At 37.2% G+C, this 20,333-nt stretch overlaps 1 protein-coding gene and 1 long non-coding RNA gene across 2 annotated transcripts in view; one reads left to right on the top strand and one right to left on the bottom strand.

Annotated features, from left to right (window-relative positions):
- Window positions 1-20,333, top strand: part of PNOC (prepronociceptin) — a 53,467-nt gene that overhangs the window by 24,571 nt on the left and 8,563 nt on the right. The gene's annotated exons all lie outside the window — the stretch shown is intronic.
- LOC116421429 lies at window positions 1,416-19,325 on the bottom strand. Its single transcript, XR_004231785.1, has 4 exons — window positions 18,877-19,325; window positions 3,613-3,663; window positions 2,014-2,076; window positions 1,416-1,646 (listed from the first exon to the last, which is right to left on the bottom strand). It is a non-coding gene; the product is annotated as an uncharacterized LOC116421429 (long non-coding RNA).

The raw sequence follows: 20,333 nt of genomic DNA, 5'->3' as shown, positions 1-20,333 counted from the left end.
TAATGAGCTGCCCTGACCGGAGGGCCTACTAAATATTCCAATCTATATTTCATTAAGGAGCCTCGGTTAAGAGCTAACAATAATAGGAGCCTAGATAATTAGAAACCCCAGAATGTAAATCCTGAAAAAGATTTTGGAGACCACCCTGTCCGATTCCTTCATTCTACAAAGGAAAAAGCTGAAGTCTTAAGAGGTCAAAGCTATGTGATTCTGTGATGATCTTAGGATTCCCCAAGTCCTTTTCAGGATTCACATTCTGGGGTTTCTAATTATCTAGGCTCCTATTATATATTAAGTCTTGTTTACTTTCCACCACACTGAGAGTCTATGGGAGCAACTAAAAGCTAAGGAGGTAAAAGACATCTTCTGGGAGAAGGAGAGCTCAAGGGACAGGAAATTGAGCTAGATGGGTTCAATTATAAGAAAGGGGATAGCACTTTCAGGAATACCCTCTTACTGTGAATATGCATGGAGATGGTGGGGAGGATATTTGCTATCACTTTTTTTCTCCCTCAAATTACGGTTTTTCTATTTTATTTTTTTAAGACACTGTGGTTGTTGTCCTTTGTTCTCAAAAAGGAACAAAATGGCATCACTATGTTAGAGTCAAGTTGCAGTGTGGTAATTACTGAATTTGGAGCCAGAGAATTTGGATTCCTATCCTGGTTCTGCCTGCTCGGTGACCTAATTTTTTGGCCCTCAGTTTTCTGTAAAAGGGCAGGAAGGAAGAAATAAATAACTCTTAAGTCCCTTCTGTCTCTCTACCTTTGATCTTAAAACTAATATGCATAAAATATACTTAATATTATATAGGACATACTAGAGGGATAGGGACAGGAGTTGTGATTTCTTTGGAATAAAGAGTTTCCATTTGAGGAAACTTTCTATCAATTCAGTTAAGAACCTTCTCTGTTATTTGTACTCTTAGAAATTTCCAAAAGCACTAATAAAATGACTTGCTAGGGGTCACACAGTCAGCGAGTCTCAGAGACCATATTTGAATCGGGGTCTTCCTGGCTTTGAAACCAATAGACCAAGTTGCCTCTCTAGGTGAGTATACTCCCTCTGGAAATATAAAAAAATTGAAAAGATCCAAAGACAGCTAGTTATCTTAAAGGACAGCTATAGGTGGGGCAATGAATAGAGCACTGGAGCTTGGAAGATTCATTTTCCTGAATTCAAATCCAGCCTCAGATATTTCCCTGTATGTGATTCCCCAGGCAATTCACTCAACCCTGTTTGCCTTAGTTTCCTCATCCACTGGGCTGGAGAAGGAAATGGCAAACCATTCTTGTATTTCTGCCCAGAAAACCCCAAATGGAATCACAGAGTCGGACACAACCTGAAATGACTTGAAAACAACACAAATTATCTTAAGTGTTCTCAATCATTAATCTTAGTTTTCCTCCAGGGACTTTATAAATTGTAAGTACCATATAAATATGAGCTATTACCACCACGGAGTAGTCCCCATTCACTTTGAATCTCTTCCCTTGAAGTTGAAACCACCTGGGACTAGAAAGCCATCCTAGGTTTCTCTTTAGCATTTGATGTTCTCCAGTGAGAGATTTCTAGTTGCTCTTCCAATTACTCTGAGTGCCAAGAGTTTCTGCCGTTTTCCTCTTTGCTCATACTTCTTCTCCTGCCTTATGGAAAAGAAAAATATTATCAAGAAGTACAGTGCCTCTTGCCTTGGTGAAAACCCAGTGGTCTCCAGCTACCGTGATTACCAGTCCTGGCAAAGACAGGTCCAGGAGAATGGGGAAGGACTCAATGGGAGGTATGAAGTGTCTCTCTCTGAAAGATCCCAAACCCAATGGCTTTCCCCAAGGAGAAGAACCAGAAAAAGAAAGTGATTCAAGGGAACAGACTCCTCAGAGTGGCCCCATTTTGCATAAAAAGGCTTCACTTGATTTTCTTGCCCAGCATCCTACAACCCAGTATAGTGGGCCAATCTAACTACCAGCCCACCAGCCTGTACACTCCATTGCCTAAACTAAACTTTAAAAATACCTTGCTGGGTACTGATAGCAGTGGCTGCTCTCTGGCTTTATGTCTTCCTGGAGGTTATAAGGTCTGATCAGAAAAAGACAGAGAAATATCTCATTTACATTGTATAGAGCAATCTCACCTACTGAGACCATGGCCAAGAAACAGGAAGGAAGCAAGGAAAGCTTTGAAGAAAGCAAAACAGATTCACAAAATCAATGGACTAAAATTTGTATAGAAAACTCCCCTGGCCCTCATCTAAAGTTTATTCAGGAGAACAAGCATGTATTAAGTATGTACTATGATCCAGACTAAATGGCACAGTGAATAGAGCACCTGAATAAGTCACTTCAACCTGTCTGCCTCAGTTTCCCCAATTTGCAAAATGAGCTAGAGAAGGAAATGGCAAGTGATTCCAGGATTTTTGCCTAGAAAATCCTAATTGAGTTGTCTTTGAAACAATTAAACACACTCCAAGAATCTCATTTGATCCTCACAACCACCCTGAGAAGTAGGAGCTTTATTTTCTCCATTTTATAGCTGAGAAAACTAAGGCAGAGCTTACATGAATTGGCCAAGATCATACTATTAGTAAGTGTGTGAGGTCATCCTTGACCTCAGACCCTTGTGGCTTCATCCACTATACCACCTAGCTGCCTCTATGGCATATTTTGTTGTTTAGTAGTTCAGTAGTGTCCAAGTCTTCATAACTCCGAGGACCATAGCATACTTTCCAAAGAGCTTTCTTGGCAAAGATATTGGAGTAGTTTGCCATTTCCTTCTCCAGCTCATTTTGCAGATGAGGAAACTGAGGCAAACAAGATGAAGTGACTTTCCCCAGGTCATGCAGCTAGTAAGTATCTGAGGTTGAATTTGAATTCGGGTCTTCCAACTGCGTAAGCACTCTATCCACTGTGCCATCTAGCTGCTGAGGAAGCAGCAAATTAGAAATGGGGTGACAGAGTTTTTTTGTTTTTTGTTTTTTTAATGATAAAAGCCTCAGAAAATTAAAAAAAAGCCTAGAAATCTGGGTCCATTTTAGGATCCTAGGGCTTGAGCTGGAAAAGACCATAGTATTACACAGAGAACTGGAAAACAACCTGGAGTTCTTATCAATTAAGCCCTCATTTGACTCTTGAGGGAAAGGAGTCTCCATGGAGAACAAATACTTTGCACAAGTCATGTGGCTCAGCAATAAGTAGCAGACCAGGAATCTGACTTCATTTCCTCTGATTACAAGTACTATACTTTTTTTTCCTCTGGTTTAAATATCTATTTTAAAATATTTGCTTAAAGGAGTTAAACCCTTGGCTTGAGGAAAAGTTGGCTATTCAAACTAATTAATTTCCCTGCTTCTCCTGTCCTAAAAATCAGGGTTTTACTTATAGCACTTTCCCTCTCATGGAACTTCTAAATTGCTTCAAGTACCTCCTCCATTTGGTATCTAGTTACTGTAGAGCCACTCATTAATTAGAAATTATGACAGCCACAGACCAGGAATTACATTGCTCTCTGATCAAAATATCTGTTTCAGTGTAAGGAGCCAGACTTTACAAGTCCAAGTTACACTGGGGCTATATTTTTAAACCACATTTAGATACCTTCTCTTTTTATGTCACCTACATTTTCCAATGTATTCCTCTCCGTTTCCTTCTTGAGAGCTTAGAGCAATTACTATAATAAAGAAGAAAGAAAGAAATTCAGCAAAACTAATATACTAAAATATAGTAAATATATAGTAACATATAATAAATACATTTCAACCAAACATGATTAGATTTCCAAGCTGAAAGATAAAGTGATTTCTTTGCCCTTTCCCTCTTGAAAGCTCTTACCTAGATAAAAAGTTAACATTCCCTTAGGATGCTGATAGACTCAAGAAATGCTTCCCCATTTTGCTTTTGGGAAAATCCGTCTACCAGTATGCATTCTTCTAGGAATATATAGAGTGTTCAAAAAATAATTATATGCTTTTATTGTAATAATAATAACTGATGTTTCTATAGCACATTAATGTTTGTCAAGCATTTTATATATTCAGTTGAGTTCAATTTAATAAGCATTTATTAACCACCTACAATGGACAAGAGAATGAGCAAAGTGATAAAGATATAAAGATAAAAATTAATGAGTCTCTAGTTTCAAGAGTTACCTTCAGCAAATCTTATTTTATTTAAGACTAATAGCAACTCTGTGATGTATTACAAATAGTATCTCATTTGATTCTTATAACAACCCTTCAAGGCAAGTGCTCTTATTATCTCATTTTACAATTGAGAAAACTGAGGCAAGTGACTTGCCCAGGATCACACAGCTAGGAAGTGTCTAAGGCTGCATTTGAACTCAGGTTTTCCTTACTCCTCTATTTGCCTCATTTTCCTCAACTGTAGAATGGGTGTGATAATAGCACCAACCACTCAGGGGTTGTTAATCAGCTAATATAGTACTTATAAAGCACTTAACGCAGTGCCTAGCACACAGAAGGCTCTATATAAATATTTTCTTCCTTCCCCATCCCCAACCATAAGCAATGCAATATTAATGGCAACAAGGAAGAGTTCTGAGGGAGTTTAGGACTTCCAGAACAGATAAAGAGATCAGAACTAAGTTCAAGTTTTCCGAATATTTTTAAAACTCGGGGTTCTTAATAATTTAATCAAATTGATCCTTCTCTTTTGTCAAGCAGCAGATCAGGAAAGGTCCAGACTAATGAACAAATTACCTCTAGTCTCACATTCCTAAGGAGTTTGGTTGTTTCTGAGGTAGAAGAACTTGCAAAAGGCAAAGGGACTTGTCACAGTGTTGGGCAGAGTGATAGACAAAGAATCAAGAAAAGCTCCCTTCAAATCCTGCCTGTGATCCCTGACACATAGGTCCTTAATAAGTGTTTGTTGATTAACTAACTGACATATCTCAGCTGGTGATAATAGGCAAGTCATTAAAAATCTCTGAGACTCAATTTTCTCATTTGTAAAATGGTGGTGTGACCTAATGGAGTTATTTTAAGGCTTATAGGATGACTTTTACAAAGTTCTTTGTAAACTTAAAACTACTTTGTAAATGCCAGCTGGTATTGCTCTTGCTGATCTCAAATGGATTTTACTTTTATTCACGGAGAGGTCAAATGCTAATTTTCCACCTTGTGTGCCCAAAATGTGGCCTCTGAGCATCCAAGCTGTCATTTACTGTGCCTCCTTGTACGACCAGCTTCAACCACTGCACTTGGCACCCGCCTGAGATATTCCAGATGCTCATTCATGCTCTGGCTAAAAATAACTGTCGCTAATGGACACTGTAGTAAATGCCGCTCTCGCGCTTAATAGACCATTAACCAACCATCAGAAAGAATCAGGTGAATACCGTAGTCCAAAGAGTAATACATTAAGTTTATATATACCAACTGCTATTAAAAATGCCATTGGGGAGTTTGGATTCTGTATCGGAGGCTATTTGCCAACAACTCAATTAAGGCACTCGATTAGTTTCAATGATTGTCAGCTCCCAGTACTTCCAATATCACATCAATTCTGAAAATAGAACATGCATTAGATTTGGTCATAGAATTTGATTTTCTGTCATTAACATAGAATCTAATTGTACCATCTGGTCTTAGAAAATCAGGGGCCAATTGAAAATCTGATAGCCCCTAGTTTCAATATATATTTTACTTCTTTTCTAATGCTATTTAACTCCATTGAATGGACACATACGGCTGCCATCTGATAGGATTATTTCCCTAAATTATATATGCACAAATTAGTTCTACTCAGTTTGTTCTGAAGCAAATCCATTTATGAACGTGCTAAACAGAGGTCTTTTTTTTTTCTTTCTGTGTCTGAGAAATGCTCAGATTGTATTAATTGTTTCACGCTTATTCCCCTCTGGCTCTTCTGGGATGAAACTGCTACTCCCTGGTATAGGGCTGTTCTCATAGTACCAAATGGAAACCTTTGGTGGAAAGAAAGGCTCATTTCATTTATAGTTTGTGAAGTGACCACAGAGTGCTTCCCCTGGTACCTATATCTCATGTGTTTCTGGCCCCATTTTTTCTGAGAAGATACCAGGCACTTGGGTCATATATGAGTAGAATTCTGGTCAGAAAGATCTCATTGCAAACCCTTTCTTGAACGCTTATTAGCTATATGACCCTGAGGAAGTCAGTTAAATTCTCTGCCTTTCTTTAGAGAATGGAGATAATAATAATAATATAGAGAAAAGAAATGGAGATAATAATAGCACCTACTTCCCAGGGTGCTGTGGGGATAAGATGTGATAGTGTATGTTGAGAACTTTGCAAACCTTTAAGTATTATTTAACATAAGCTATTATTATTCTATTCTGCCTCTTTCACAAGCTGTGTAACCAAGGACAAGATGTCAAAGAGGCATTCACAACATCAGGAGACTTTGGTGAAAACCAGGTTAATTACCAAAAAAAGTGACCGTGCATGTTGAGCCCAAAAAGTTCACAATTCATATAGATGTTTGTATATTTATTACAGCAGGACAAAGGAAGAATGAGATACCAAGAAAGAGCCAGGCATGGGAGGGAGAAAGGGGCAGTAAAGATGAGAAAAGGTCAAAACCCCTCCCACGGTGATGGCAAAAGCATTTTCCCCTTAGGAATTACTAGACTATCAAAACAGGAGGGTCTGCTATCTGCCAAGGACCCTAGCTCCACAGGCATTTTCCCAGCCTGGCACAGATTGGCTGGTGCCTGTCTTGCCTCCCAAGGACATTCAGGAAATCCAGCTTGGGGTATAAACAAAAAATTATGTCAGCTGTGGGGCAGGCCTCCTTCATGGTCTGGTTCAATGTTTCTGGAAAATACAGCAACTTAAAAAGACAAGTTCAGGGGACCCCTTAACAATCCTTACCATAGTTACACTCCAAAGTGTGGGTGAAAAAAACAAAAACACAGGCCAAAGTCCAATATGGGATCCACTGTCTAAGAGTATTTGTGGGGCTGGGAAGGGAGGAGGCAATTAGGAATAGTTCCTATGCAGACAAAGAGAATGAAAACCGCATGAGTTTGTTCATTCATTCATTATCCATCTTTTTATTCAGTATTAAGCCCCTAGTATGTCTAAGGTACTGAGCTAAGCATAAAGACAAAAATGAAATAATTCCTGCCCTCAGGGAACTTATGCTCTGCTAAAGAGGCTACAATATACACATGGAAAAGCAAATATAAAATAGAGAATGTAAATGCAAATGTTTTTGCTTGTGAGGAGAAAACCATTAACAAGAAGAGAAATCAGGAAAAATGAAGAGAGAAGGTTGAAGGAAGAATGAAGGAAGGTTGAAGGTTGAAGGTAACTAGCACAGAAAAGGTGAAAGAAGCTCTGATATCTCATCAACCATTTAGGCAGTGGTATACCTGTGGCAGGTCCAATAATCAAGATAGTCAAGCTACCAGGAATATGCTTAGAGAGAGAAAAGGAGAGAGAGAGGGAGGGAAGGAGGAAAGGAAAGAAGGAGAGGGAGAGGGAGAGGGAGAGGGAGAGGGAGAGGAAGAGGGAGAGGGAGAGGAAGATGGAGAGGGAGAGAGGAGAGAGGAAAGAGGAAAGAGGAGAGAAGAGACAGAGAGGAGAGAAGAGAGAGAGAGAAAGAGAGGGAGAAGGAGGGAAAGAGAGAGAGAGAGGGAGGGAGACAGAGACTGAGACAAAAAGACAGAGACAGAGACACACAGGAGAGAGAGAGACAGACAGACAGACAGACTGGTGGAAAGGCTGCAGGAAGTGGCTCAGTGGCCTATTTCTTTGCTTAAAGTGAGGCAAAGAATTCAAACTATCAGAAAGCTCACACTATCACAGACTGATCCCATGACAGTGTCAAGCTTTTCAAATAAACTACAAAATTTCCTCCCAGAAAAATCAAAAGACAAAGCAGGATCAGGCACCAGATTAGTCAAGGATTAGACAGAAGGCCCCTCTGGGTGTTCTCGTAGTAGGATGGTAAGGCAGAATTTGGGAACAGAGATTTCATTCATTCAAGAATCAATGACTTAACACCCACTACATGGAAAGATAGATGCTAGATGTAGACACCAGGCACTATTGTTGCTGAGTCTGTTTTCAATCCAACTCTCCATAATTCCATTTGGGGTTTTCTTGGCAATGAGATTGGAGTAGTTTCTCATTTCCTTCTCCACCTCATTCTACAGATAAGGAAACTGAGGCAAACAGGGTTAAATGACTTGTCTAGAGTCACAAAGTTAGTAAATCTGAGGCTGGATTTGAGCTCAGGAGGATGAATCTTCCTTATTCCAAGCCCAGCACTCTATCCACTGCATTAGCTAGCTGTCCATGCTAGGTACCAGGAGACCCACAAAGTTGAGCCAGGTTATGGTTCCTACTTTCATGGGACTTAGTCTTGGAGTAATATAGGAAATAGAAAAATTAGAAATGATTATATGATAAATACATTAGAGAGTTGCTAAATTGCTCCTTGAAGTCAGAGGGAGGAATGGTTTTATCCATTCATCCATCCAGGGGGACCAGGGAAGGTATTTTGGAAGAGAGGGCATCATGCTGGTTTGGGGGGATGGAATTCAACAGGTAAAGAAGGGGTAGAAGAGCATTCCAGGTGAGGTTACCTTAGTCAGTCCCTCCAAAGCAGGAGCATACAACTGACCAAAGCAAGAACCATACCAGTTCTTGGTTTGGGCACAGAATCTCAGGGAAACGTGGATCACAAGTCACACAGACTCAGACAACTTAAGAGTTGAATGAATGAATGAATGAGAGTGATTGGTCAATTTTACTAATGCCTTCCTGTGCTTCGGATACTTGAAATGCTTCTGAATCCGATTGGAATTTGTATGTCAAAGGACAGCTTGGGGGCACTTCTCCCTAAATGTGTGTCTCAAAAGTAAGAGATGCCTCTGGTATATCCTTTCCTCCTAAAACTCGCTGGAATCAATAATTAATGTAACCAAAGCAAACTCATACCTATTTAACTTTTCAGAAAATATTATCTCTGGGTAACATGTTTCTGGGCCATATAAACTGAGATCAGTATGTTCAGTGTATGTTCAGTTCCATTTGTACCAAAATGACTTCTGGGTTCAAAGGATGCCTCAGGATTCAAGTATTTGGGGTTTGGGACACAAACTTCACATTTACATTATTGATCCCCTTAACAATTTTTACACAGTACAGCCAGATTTTGAACAGGCCTACTGAGTTATTTTTTCCTTTGTCTCCAAACAGAATTAATTGGATTGTCTCTCAGTCTTTCAATTACACCTTTTTGTGTATTTTCCTACTTTGTTGTGTCTTTTTAATATATTCCTTTTGTTTCTTTTCCCTTATGTTCTCACTGAAACACACACACACAGACACACACACACACACACACACACACACACACACACAGATAAACAACCAGTACAGAGTACTCCTTTCATACAAAAGATAAACAGGTACAAGTTTGCTTCAGCTACATTAATTATTGGTTCCCAGAGAATTATTAGGGGAAAGCATATGTCTTGTCACATTGTACAAGGTAGAACACCGTTTTCTGAGCTTGCATATAATCCTCTCTATGACAACATCTGTCATTTTGTAACCTTTTTTTGGACATAAAAACATTAAATTGATACCTTTAGAGAACATTTTACAGAACCTCTTAGATCCCTTCTGAGATTGTAGCTAGAAACTGTGAGACAGAATCAGTCAAAAAGAATCTTATTGACCATCTGGTTCTACCTTTACTGGAGCACAAACACTATTTATAAATCTCCAGCTACTCAGTACCATGGTCCTCCTTACAGTTCCTCAAACAAGATGCTCTACTTTCCAAATATGGCTATTTTTATTGATTTTCCCATGCCTGGAATACTCTTCCTCCCTCATTTCCATTTATTAGCTTCATTTAAGTTGTAGATAAAAATCCATTCTTTTATAGGAAGCCTTTCTTGATGTTTACTTCTAATGCCTTCCCTCTGTATAATATTTCAAAATTTACCTTACTTATCTAGCTTGTTTGTATATAATTGTGTGTTGACTCACCCATTGTGGGAGGGAGTTGAGAGAGAGGCAGAGAGACAGAAAGAAAGAGCAAGAGAGGGGAGAGAGGGAAACAGAGAGATAGAGACAGAAAAAAACAGAGAGAAAGAGAAGGAAAAGAAGGAGGAGGAGGAGGAAGAGGAGGAAGGGGAGAAGGAAGAGGAGGAGGAGGAAGAGGAAGAGGAGCAAGAGAAAGAAGAAGAAGAAGAAGAAGAAGAAGAAGAAGAAGAAGAAGAAGAAGAAGAAGAAGAAGAAGAAGAAGAAGAGAGGGAAGGAGAGAGAGAAAAGGAAGAATCATGTATAACTATTTGTATGCTGACTCTCCTTTCTTCCTATTCCCAGTGTCTAGCACACCAGGTGCTTAATAAATGTTTATTGACTAGACTGACTTCCCTTCAACTTCCAACTAATTCTGACCCCTGGAGCAAAGAAAAAACTTAACTAATCCCTCTTCCACATGACAGCCTTCAAATGCTTGAAGGTAGCAACCATGTCATTCATTTTCTCCTCTCCAAGCTAACTATCCCTATTTCCTTGTAGGGCATGGTCTTCAATCTTTTTATCATCCTGGTACTCTTTCTTTCATAGCCATCATTTTAAGCACAAGACATAGAAAATATAGGATAAAAATTGTTTCAAAGTACAATTATAATTCAATTTTTACACCAGTTGATATCTTGCTTCTTCTAATGTTATTAATTGACTTGCCCATCACTAGTTACTATGTTTTAGGCAATATTTGAACTGACGTCTTTCTGAATCTGTCCTTCTCTCTCTCAACCATATCATCTAACTGCCTGGCAGGGAAAAAGGAATATTTTCTCTCTATGCAAATAAAAACATAATGTGTTAATTTACCATCATTCTTTAAGAGAATAAATAAATACAAGAATAATGGACAGTCAGTAGATATTATTTAGGCTTTCAAAAAGAATTGGAAAGATAATGCATCAAAACCAGTTAAAAATATTAATGGTGGTGCAGTTAGATAGAGCTCCAAGCTTGGAGTGAGTAAGATTCATCAGCCTGAATTCAAATCCAGCTTCAGACACTTACTAGCTGTATGATCCCTACCCTATTTGACTCAGTTTTCTCATGTCTAAAATGAGCTGGAAAAGGAAATGGCAGACCATTCCAGTATCTCTGCCAAGAAAACCTCAAACGGGGTCATAAAGAGTCAGACACACCTTTAAACGGCTGAACAGCAGCAACCCTTTCTTTCAACAGGCTGCCATTTGTCCATATCCTTTCTAAAAAGTGGTACTTCAAATGCAAAACAGTAATCAACTACGATCTGACCAGAGCAAAATTTGGAAAGATTGCCACCTTCTTGTTTCTGAATATGAAAACTGTTAGCATAGGCTTTGATTTTCTTAACTTTTTGGACTTGTTTTCTCATGCTATTAACTCCAATTGAGCATGCAATCCTCTCACCCCCTATCCCTTAGACGTTTTTGTTCCCAATCCATTATGTTGTGGTTGCCTGCCCGAAAGCTCAGATTGTAATTTTTCTGCCCACTCCTACAGTCTCATGGGACCTTTCTGCCATTTATCTCTGTCAGCTTGGCATTTTATTACCCAGAAGAATTTGTCATCTGTGAACCTGGAAATTTCATTGCAATACTTCTCCTAGATCATTTATAAAAATGTTAAATGAGACCAGTTCCAATACCAGGCACCAGGGTTTTCCATTTTTAACTCTTCTCTAGCCAGAGAAGTGTCTCTTTGTTCCCCAGTGTTGTTCCCCAGTTTCCAACTCCATAGTGACCTAAAAGTGTTTCTACCCATCACAAGGGAACACAGGGGCTTTTTAGGAAGACATTATTATATAATGGAAGGAGCAGTGCAATTAGGAAGCCAAAAGATCTGACTTTTGAATCCTGCCTCTGATACTTAAACATATGAATAAAAGACATTTGGCCTTTTTGAGTCTCAATTTTCACATCTACAAAATAGGTATAATCCTTTTCATTACTTGCCTCTCAGATTGTTTTAAGGAAAGGACTTTGTAAACTTTTTAAAGGGCTATAGAAATGTGAGCTATTAATATTTGATGCATTATCTTTCCAAAGCCTAAATAGCTACTGACTGCCCATTATCCTTGTGTTCATTTATCCTCTTAAAGAATTATGATATATTAATATATGATGTTTTTAATCATATGTAAAGAAAATATTCCTTTTCCCTGCCAGGAAGTTAGATAGTATGGCTGAGAGAGAGCCAAACAAATTCAGGAAGACTTAAGTTCAAATCTTGCTTAAAACATAACTAATGATGGGCAAGTCAATTAATAATACTAGAAGAAGCAAGGCTATCAATTAGTATAAAGTTTAATTATAATTGTACTTTGAAATAATTTTTCTTCATTCACTATTTTCTTTGCCTTGTGGATAAAAAAAAATGTAATGCATCAATTGGGATGACTTGGTTATCCCAGTTGGTCACTGCAACCCTAGGCACGTGTACCATTAAGCAAATTTGCCTTACTCTTCTGTATTTTTCCATTGGCTCTGACTCTCCATGACCTAATTTGGGGCTTTCTTGGCAGAGATACTAGAGTAGTTTGCCATTTCCTTCGCCAGCTCATTTTACATTTCAGGCAACTAAGTAAAATGGGGTTACGTGACTTATCCAGAGTCACACAGATAGTGACTGAGGCCAGGTATGACCTTACAAAGATGTTCTTCTTGACTTCAAGCCCCTGTGGCACCTAGTTGCCCTTTGAGCAAGTTTACTGGGGGAAAATAAATAAGTCTATTGATGTGCAATAACCCTTAAACATTTTTATATATCTACTATTATTATTACGAGCTGTGGGATCCTAAGCCAATCACTTAACTTCTGTTTGCCTCAGTTTCCTTATCTTTAAAATGGATACCATAAGGGTATCTCCTTTTCAGGGTAGATAATTGTAAAGCACAGTACTTGGCACATAGTAGGTGCTATATAAATGTTAGTCCTTGTATTCTTACCCATGCCCCCCACCTCCACAAAGAACTATCTTTTCATATCTTTTTGGGGGGGAGTGAAACTTGGCTATTATCATTTCATAGCGTTTCTCATTCAGTTTTGGTTGTTTTGTTTCTTTTTGCAGTGTTGTAGCCATTGCATCTATTGTTTTAATGATTCTCTGTATATTTTTTTTTACTGTGTCAGTTCTTCCCATGATTCCTTATATTCATTCTGTTCATTTCTTACAATGCAACAATATCCCATTACTACATGTTGATGGGCATCTATCTTGTTTCCAATTCTTTGCTACCAGAAAAGAAAATGCTAAAAATATTTTGGTATCACATAGCATACCAGGCATTTCTTTGATGAACTATTCATTTTTCCTTGCTTTAATTATAGTCCATAAGATTTTTTTAATGTTTAATTATTTTATTGTCAACTCAACAAACACAAAAATAAAATTCCATACATAAAAACAGAAATTTTTTTACATGAAGCCATAAATCTCCAATACATATAGCTTACTTCTCCCTTTTAAGTATATAATAAATTCAACATATAATTTTCAAAGCTGTCCTTCTTGTTGATTTCCTTCATTGTGCATTGAAAAAAAAGTGCTTCAATGAACTGCTTTCCTTTCTTTTTTTTTTTTAATACCCTGTCGCTACCTGTTCCACCTCTTTATCCCAAGCTCCCTCTAACATTGAAAAGAAACAAAAAGGAAAAAAAGTCCTTATAACAAATATTTTTGAATAAAACAAATTTCCTTTTTGATCATACCCCCAAAATATGAATCTTTCTGCACTTTGATTACATCAGTTTTCAATGGGTAGCATGTTTAATCATTCATCCTGATGATTTATCAGTTATCATGATTGATGATTGTATTTTTCAGAACCCTTGTCTTTCTTTTTTTAAAAGATTGAAATAATTTTTAAGAAATCTTTACTATGTGTTTACCACATTTGCCAGTCAGCCTTAAATTACAATTTAAGTGAAAAGTCCAGTTTTGCTGAGGTGATATAGTACTAAGAAAAGAAAAAAAAGTTCTCTGTGTTCTTATTATATTTCAATTTGGGACTTCAGCAGATGTGTGTAGAAATTTTCTTTGAAGCATTTTCTCTTTCTTTCTCTGCAAACTTTTCTTTTAAACTGTACTTCTCAATAAGTACTTCTCAAGCCTCAGTTTGACAAGCTGTTCCAGAAAAGACATTACATAGTATTTCTTGCTATTGTTATTTTTTGTTTAGATACCAAGGTATTGGTCACTGCTTGTATTTGTGTCAGATTATCCAACCAAAAATGTCTTTTCTCGTATACCTAGTCTTGGGCTTTCTTGACCTAAATCTTTCAACACTGGGTTTGTTTGTTCTTAATATACAACGTTATTATTGCATAAATTGTTCTCTGGTTCTGCTCAATTCATTCTGCATCAATTCATACAATTCTTCCTAGATTTCTCTGGAACTGTCCTTTTCACATTTCTTACCATAAGATGATATTCCATTGCATTTAAATTCATATGTCATTATTTGTTTAGCCATTCCTCAACCAATGTATAACTTTTTAGATTCTAGTTCTTTGCCACTACAAAAAGAACTGCTTTAAATATTTTTTATATATGACTCCTTTTCCTCTTTCTTTGATCTCTAGGATGTTGGTTAAATGGTGGTAATGCATCAAAGGGTAAGCAGCATTTAGTAACTTTAGGGGTATAATTCCAGATTGCTTTCTTTTTTTTTTTTCATTTTTTTTTTATTTAATAGCCTTTTATTTACAGGATATATACATGGGTAACTTTACAGCATTAACAATTGCCAAACCTCTTATTCCAATTTTTCACCTCTTACCCCCCCCCACCCCCTCCCCTAGATGGCAGGATGACCAGTAGATGTTAAATATATTAAAATATAAATTAGATACACAATAAGTATACCTGACCAAAACGTTATTTTGCTGTAGAAAAAGAATCAGACTCTGAAATATTGTACAATTAGCTTGTGAAGGAAATCAAAAATGCAGGTGTGCATAAATATAGGGATTGGGAATTCAGTGTAATGGTTTTTAGTCATCTCCCAGAGTTCTTTTTCTGGGCATAGCTAGCTCAGTTCATTACTGCTCCATTAGAAATGATTTGGTTGATCTCGTTGCTGAGGATGGCCTTGATCCATCAGAACTGGTCATCATCTAGTATTGTTGTTGAAGTATATAATGATCTCCTGGTCCTGCTCATTTCACTCAGCATCAGTTCGTGTAAGTCTCTCCAGGCCTTTCTGAAATCATCCTGTTGGTCATTTCTTACAGAACAGTAATATTCCATAATTTTCATATACCACAATTTATTCAGCCATTCTCCAACTGATGGACATCCATTCAGTTTCCAGTTTCTAGCCACTACAAAAAGGGCTGCCACAAACATTCGTGCACATACAGGTCCCTTTCCCTTCTTTATAATCTCTTTGGGATATAATCCCAGTAGTAACACTGCTGGATCAAAGGGTATGCACAGTTTGATAACTTTTTGAGCATAGTTCCAAACTACTCTCCAAAATGGTTGGATTCGTTCACAACTCCACCAACAATGCATCAATGTCCCAGTTTTCCCGCATCCCCTCCAACAATCATCTATTTTTTCCTGTCATCTTAGCCAATCTGACAGGTGTGTAGTGGTATCTTAGAGTTGTCTTAATTTGCATTTCTCTGATTAATAATGACTTGGAGCATCTTTTCATATGACTAGAAATAGTTTCAATTTCTTCATCTGAGAATTGTCTGTTCATATCCTTTGACCATTTTTCAATTGGAGAATGGCTTGATTTTTTATAAATTAGAGTTAATTCTCTATATATTTTGGAAATGAGGCCTTTATCAGAACCTTTGACTGTAAAAATATTTTCCCAGTTTATTGCTTCCCTTCTAATCTTGTCTGCATTAGTTTTGTTTGTACAAAAACTTTTCAGTTTGGTATAATCGAAATTTTCTATTTTGTGATCAGTAATGATCTCTAGTTCTGCTTTGGTCATAAAGACCTTCCCCTTCCAGATTGCTTTCTAGAATGTTTATTGTCTAGAATACCTATTTATAATTCTATAACAACCACCATTAACTGTCTTACCTTGTTTTGTTTTGAGAATGGATCTTTTTATCTCACCTAGAATGGAAGTAGAGTGGCCACCCACAACTAGATTCCAATATTGATCAATTTAGAAACTTTTAAAAAGCTTTGTTGTCTCTAACCTGGACTGGTTGCTCCCTTCTAGGTATCCTGGTACCCATCTCTTCCCAGGGACTATTTCAGTGCTAGATTTAGTGAGGACATTTAATTAGCTTTGGCCCTACTTCAGCTCAGAATGACTGAAATCAAGTGATCTATCAGTCTCAGCTTCCCATAGCAGCAAGGATTACATGTATTTGCTACTGGGCCCAGCTATTTTTTTCCTTTTGTTATCCTTACCTATCTGACTGTGAGATGGAGTTTCAAAGTTGCCTTAATTTACATTTCTCTAAATATTTGTGGTCTGGAGAAGTTTTCGTGTAGTTATTAATAGTTTGGATTTCTTCAAGCGCTGCCTGTTCATATCTTTTGAATATAAATTGAGGAATGGATCTTGTTCTTATATATTTGAATAAATTCTTATATAAGAATCATATTGCATTATAATATCTTGTATATCAGAGAAACTTGACATAAAGATTTTACCTCAATTAATCCTTCTAATTTAACAAGATTAATTGTGCGAAACCTTTTTAATTTTATGCATCATTTTATCATCAGTGGTTCTTTTTATTTCTTATTTGGTCATGAGGTCTTCCTTTACTGATACTTGTCAAAAGTATTTCTTTGCTGCTCTAACGTGTATGACATTTACATTTAAATCATTTATCCATTTGGAGCTTATCTTGGTATATGGTATAAATCAACTGGTCTAAACCAAAGCTTCTTAAGTGTGGGGTTGCAGTCCCATATGGGATTATGTAACTGAATGTGGGGATTGTGAAATTATGACTTATTATCAGTAAATGTTTGATTTGTGTACCTATTTTATACATAAATATGCCCAAGATTGTGTAAAAATTTCTCAGGCAAAAAGGGGTCCTGACTGGAAAATGTTCAAGAAGCCCTAGTCTAAACTAATTTTGTGCCAGACTACTTTCAAGTTTTCCCTAACAATTTTTATAGAATAAGGAGTCTTTCGTAATTGGAGTCTTTGGTTTTAATCAAACACCATGTTACTATTTACTGCTGCATTTTATGTGCCTAATCCATTCTTACTGGCGTTTCTATATTTTAACCAGTACCAAATGGATGCAATAATTACTGCTTTGTGTATATAATGCTTTGTGTTAGGCCCTCTTTCTTCCTTTTTTCCCATTATTTCCCTTTAGATCCCTAATATTTTGTTCCTTTGGATGAATTTTGTTCTATTTTCCTTTCTCTATAAAACAATCTTTTGGTTAATTTGATTGATTTGGTATTGAATAAGTAAGAAATTTAAATCAGGTGAATTATCAAGTCACTGAAACATTTATCTCCATCTCTTGAATAAATTTCTTAACCACTTTTGTTATATGCATTATTTTTTTCATGTCCATTTGGGGACTGACTTCTAGAATTCCAAAAAATTTTTTCTTCTCAATATATTAATAAATTTATCATAGTTCATCATAATTCCTTTCATGGGGATAAGACTTCTGAGCCCAATGGAAAAAAAATTCAACAAAACTTTTTTGGGTTAATGTTTTGCAGAATGAAATGCCCACATCTTATAGGCTCACCCAGACTTCTTACAACTATTTTAGTATAGCCTTAAATTAAAAGTGAGTTTCATCAGCAAATTACCATTTTCTAATCTTTAGTACTCCATTATTTATATTATTTAGACAATAAAGTATAAATGGTATACCCATGACAAGTATTTTTTCTTTATATTATTTTTAAAAATTGATGTTCTCACTATTCTCTCAGCTTTAAGAAACCTTGATCACCATGAAGAGGAATCAGAAATGACCCCTTCCGCTGTCAGAACCCTCTGGAGTTCTTTGTTTTCTAAGATTTAATAAGGCTGTTTTATAAAAACAGGTTTTACATTATTGGTGGTGCTTTTTTATCTTCTACTGAATTTTTCTTTGTGCTTTACTGTAACTTGTTTTGTTATGAGTTTGAATGACCCTTGAAATGCTTGACTTCTCTAAGCCAACAGCTAGGATGCTATTTATAACAGTCACGGAAGTGTGCTCTTTAAGGGCTGTAATATATCTTTGAAGTAATATCCATTCTCAAAAACTACAAAATTAAAAATCCTACAAAAAGTATCAATGGAATGCATGTGTGTAGCACAATAATTGGTACAGCCAAATGAAACCCTATCAAAATGATTACTTGGCCTAAACGATTTGCAGGCAATGGCTTAACCCCAGGATGGGGAATCTTTTTTCTGCCAGGGGCCATCATTCATGGGTCATACACAATTACCAACTTACAGAACTCTGGCAGTGGCAGGTGTACCTAGCTCTCAGCTCAGCATCACCTGCAGGTGATTTTGCAAATGACTTCACGGGCCTGATGGCCCATGGATTAATCTCTTTCATTCTTATTTTCATGGTCTATAAAATGGAGCAATAATACCTCACAGAGTCGCTTTTTGTAAATGAGATAATATATGTAAAACTCTTTGAAGACCATAAAGTCCTACGTGAATGCTAGCTGTTATTAGTATCTGTTGCTCAGACCCGAAGCCTTTGTAGTTGCTTAGGAGCTTTAGCTTTGCCATAGGCTGCCATGATCCAGGGTTACTATCATACTAAGGTGGAAGAAGGCTTGTGAAAAGACTTTAGGTTTTAAGAATTCTTTTCTGAAAGAAAGAAAAAACTAAGCTCTGCGCTTTATCCATCATTTGCCAGCACATAAATTGAAGTCTTACCTGTACTGTCAAATACATTGTTTTCCTTCATAGATGATGACAAGTAAAATCCAGAGGAAATAAATTGCTTCTGCTGTGTCTGGACAAAGCTAGAAATAGACTTAGGTATATATTTTTTCTGCTTTAAAGAATCAGCAAACCTCCTTGGAGTCAAATGCAAGCTTTGTTGTGTTCAGGAGACTGAAAAAGGGGGAGTCAGACTGTTCAGTTCTCCACACATCACTTTTGGGGAATAGGCAGAGGCAGTGACAGTCTGAGGCTGGAATTTCCAGGGGTAGGGAAGTCGCACTGTGGAAAATTCCTCCATCATTGCAGATCACCATCTCTTCTGTAGCCATCTTAGAAAGTTACTCTGCCTGGGGCAGGAACAAGATGAGTGATTGGCTCTGGGTCACAGAGAAGGAGACTATGATTCCAGGGCTGGCCTTCTATCCACTAAGTCATGCTTCTTCTTTACTGGTGGAACAAGCAAAGGGAACCAGTTAAAACTCCTTGTGTGGACTTGACTTTTTCATGATGAGCACAAAACAATAAAAGTAGCATTCATATAGCATCTTAAGGTTTGCAAATCATTTTACAAATACTATCCCATTTGATCCTCCTATTGAGGAGGTTTGTTCTATTATTATCCCCTTTTATAGACAAACAGATAAAAGTTAAGAGACTTGCAGAGGCTCCTACAGTTTGAGAAGGGATTTGAATTCAGGTCTTCTTGACTCCAACCCCAGGTAGTTCCATCCACTGTACCACTTAGCTGCCTCTAAACAAAACAAACCTATGAGGATTTTTATACACATATGGTTTTTTTCAAAGCATTAAATACCCATATGAACAACTAAAATTATTTAGTCATAATTTACATTTAAATTAATTCCAACACATAAAGTATCATAACAATCATTCAGGCACCTCTTCTCCTATAAGTCCTCTTTAAGATTCTATCTTAATTTATTCTTATTTGCTTTTTATTTTATATGGTTATAATTAACATTCATTAGAGATAGTTACATTTAGAACAATAAGCTGGCTCTGTGGATCAGAGTCCCAGACATGAAGTCAGGAAGACTCACCTTTGGGAATTCAAATGTAGCCTCAGACCCTTCCTACTGTGTGATCCTGGATGTCACTTAATCCTGTTTGCCTCAGTTTCCTCATCTGTAAAATGAGCTGGAGAAGGAAATGACCAATCTCTCCAGGGTCTTTGCCAAGAAAATCCCAAATGGGGTCACAGAGAGTCAGACATGGCTCAAAAACAGCTAAGGCAAATAGGTTTAAGTGACTTGGTAGTTAAGTATCTGAGGCTGAATTTGAATTCAGTTCTTCCTGACTCTAGGACCAGCACTCTATCCACTGTGCCACTTAACGGCCTCCACATGAATGCCTGTTATCTATCTATGTATGTGTGTGCATATAAAATAAAATATGCTGCTACGAAAATCATTGTACAGATAGCTGCC

The sequence above is a fragment of the Sarcophilus harrisii genome, chromosome 2 (assembly GCF_902635505.1).
Source record: "Sarcophilus harrisii chromosome 2, mSarHar1.11, whole genome shotgun sequence".
Classification (NCBI taxonomy): domain Eukaryota; kingdom Metazoa; phylum Chordata; class Mammalia; order Dasyuromorphia; family Dasyuridae; genus Sarcophilus; species Sarcophilus harrisii.
This window is presented reverse-complemented; position numbering and strand designations above follow the sequence as displayed.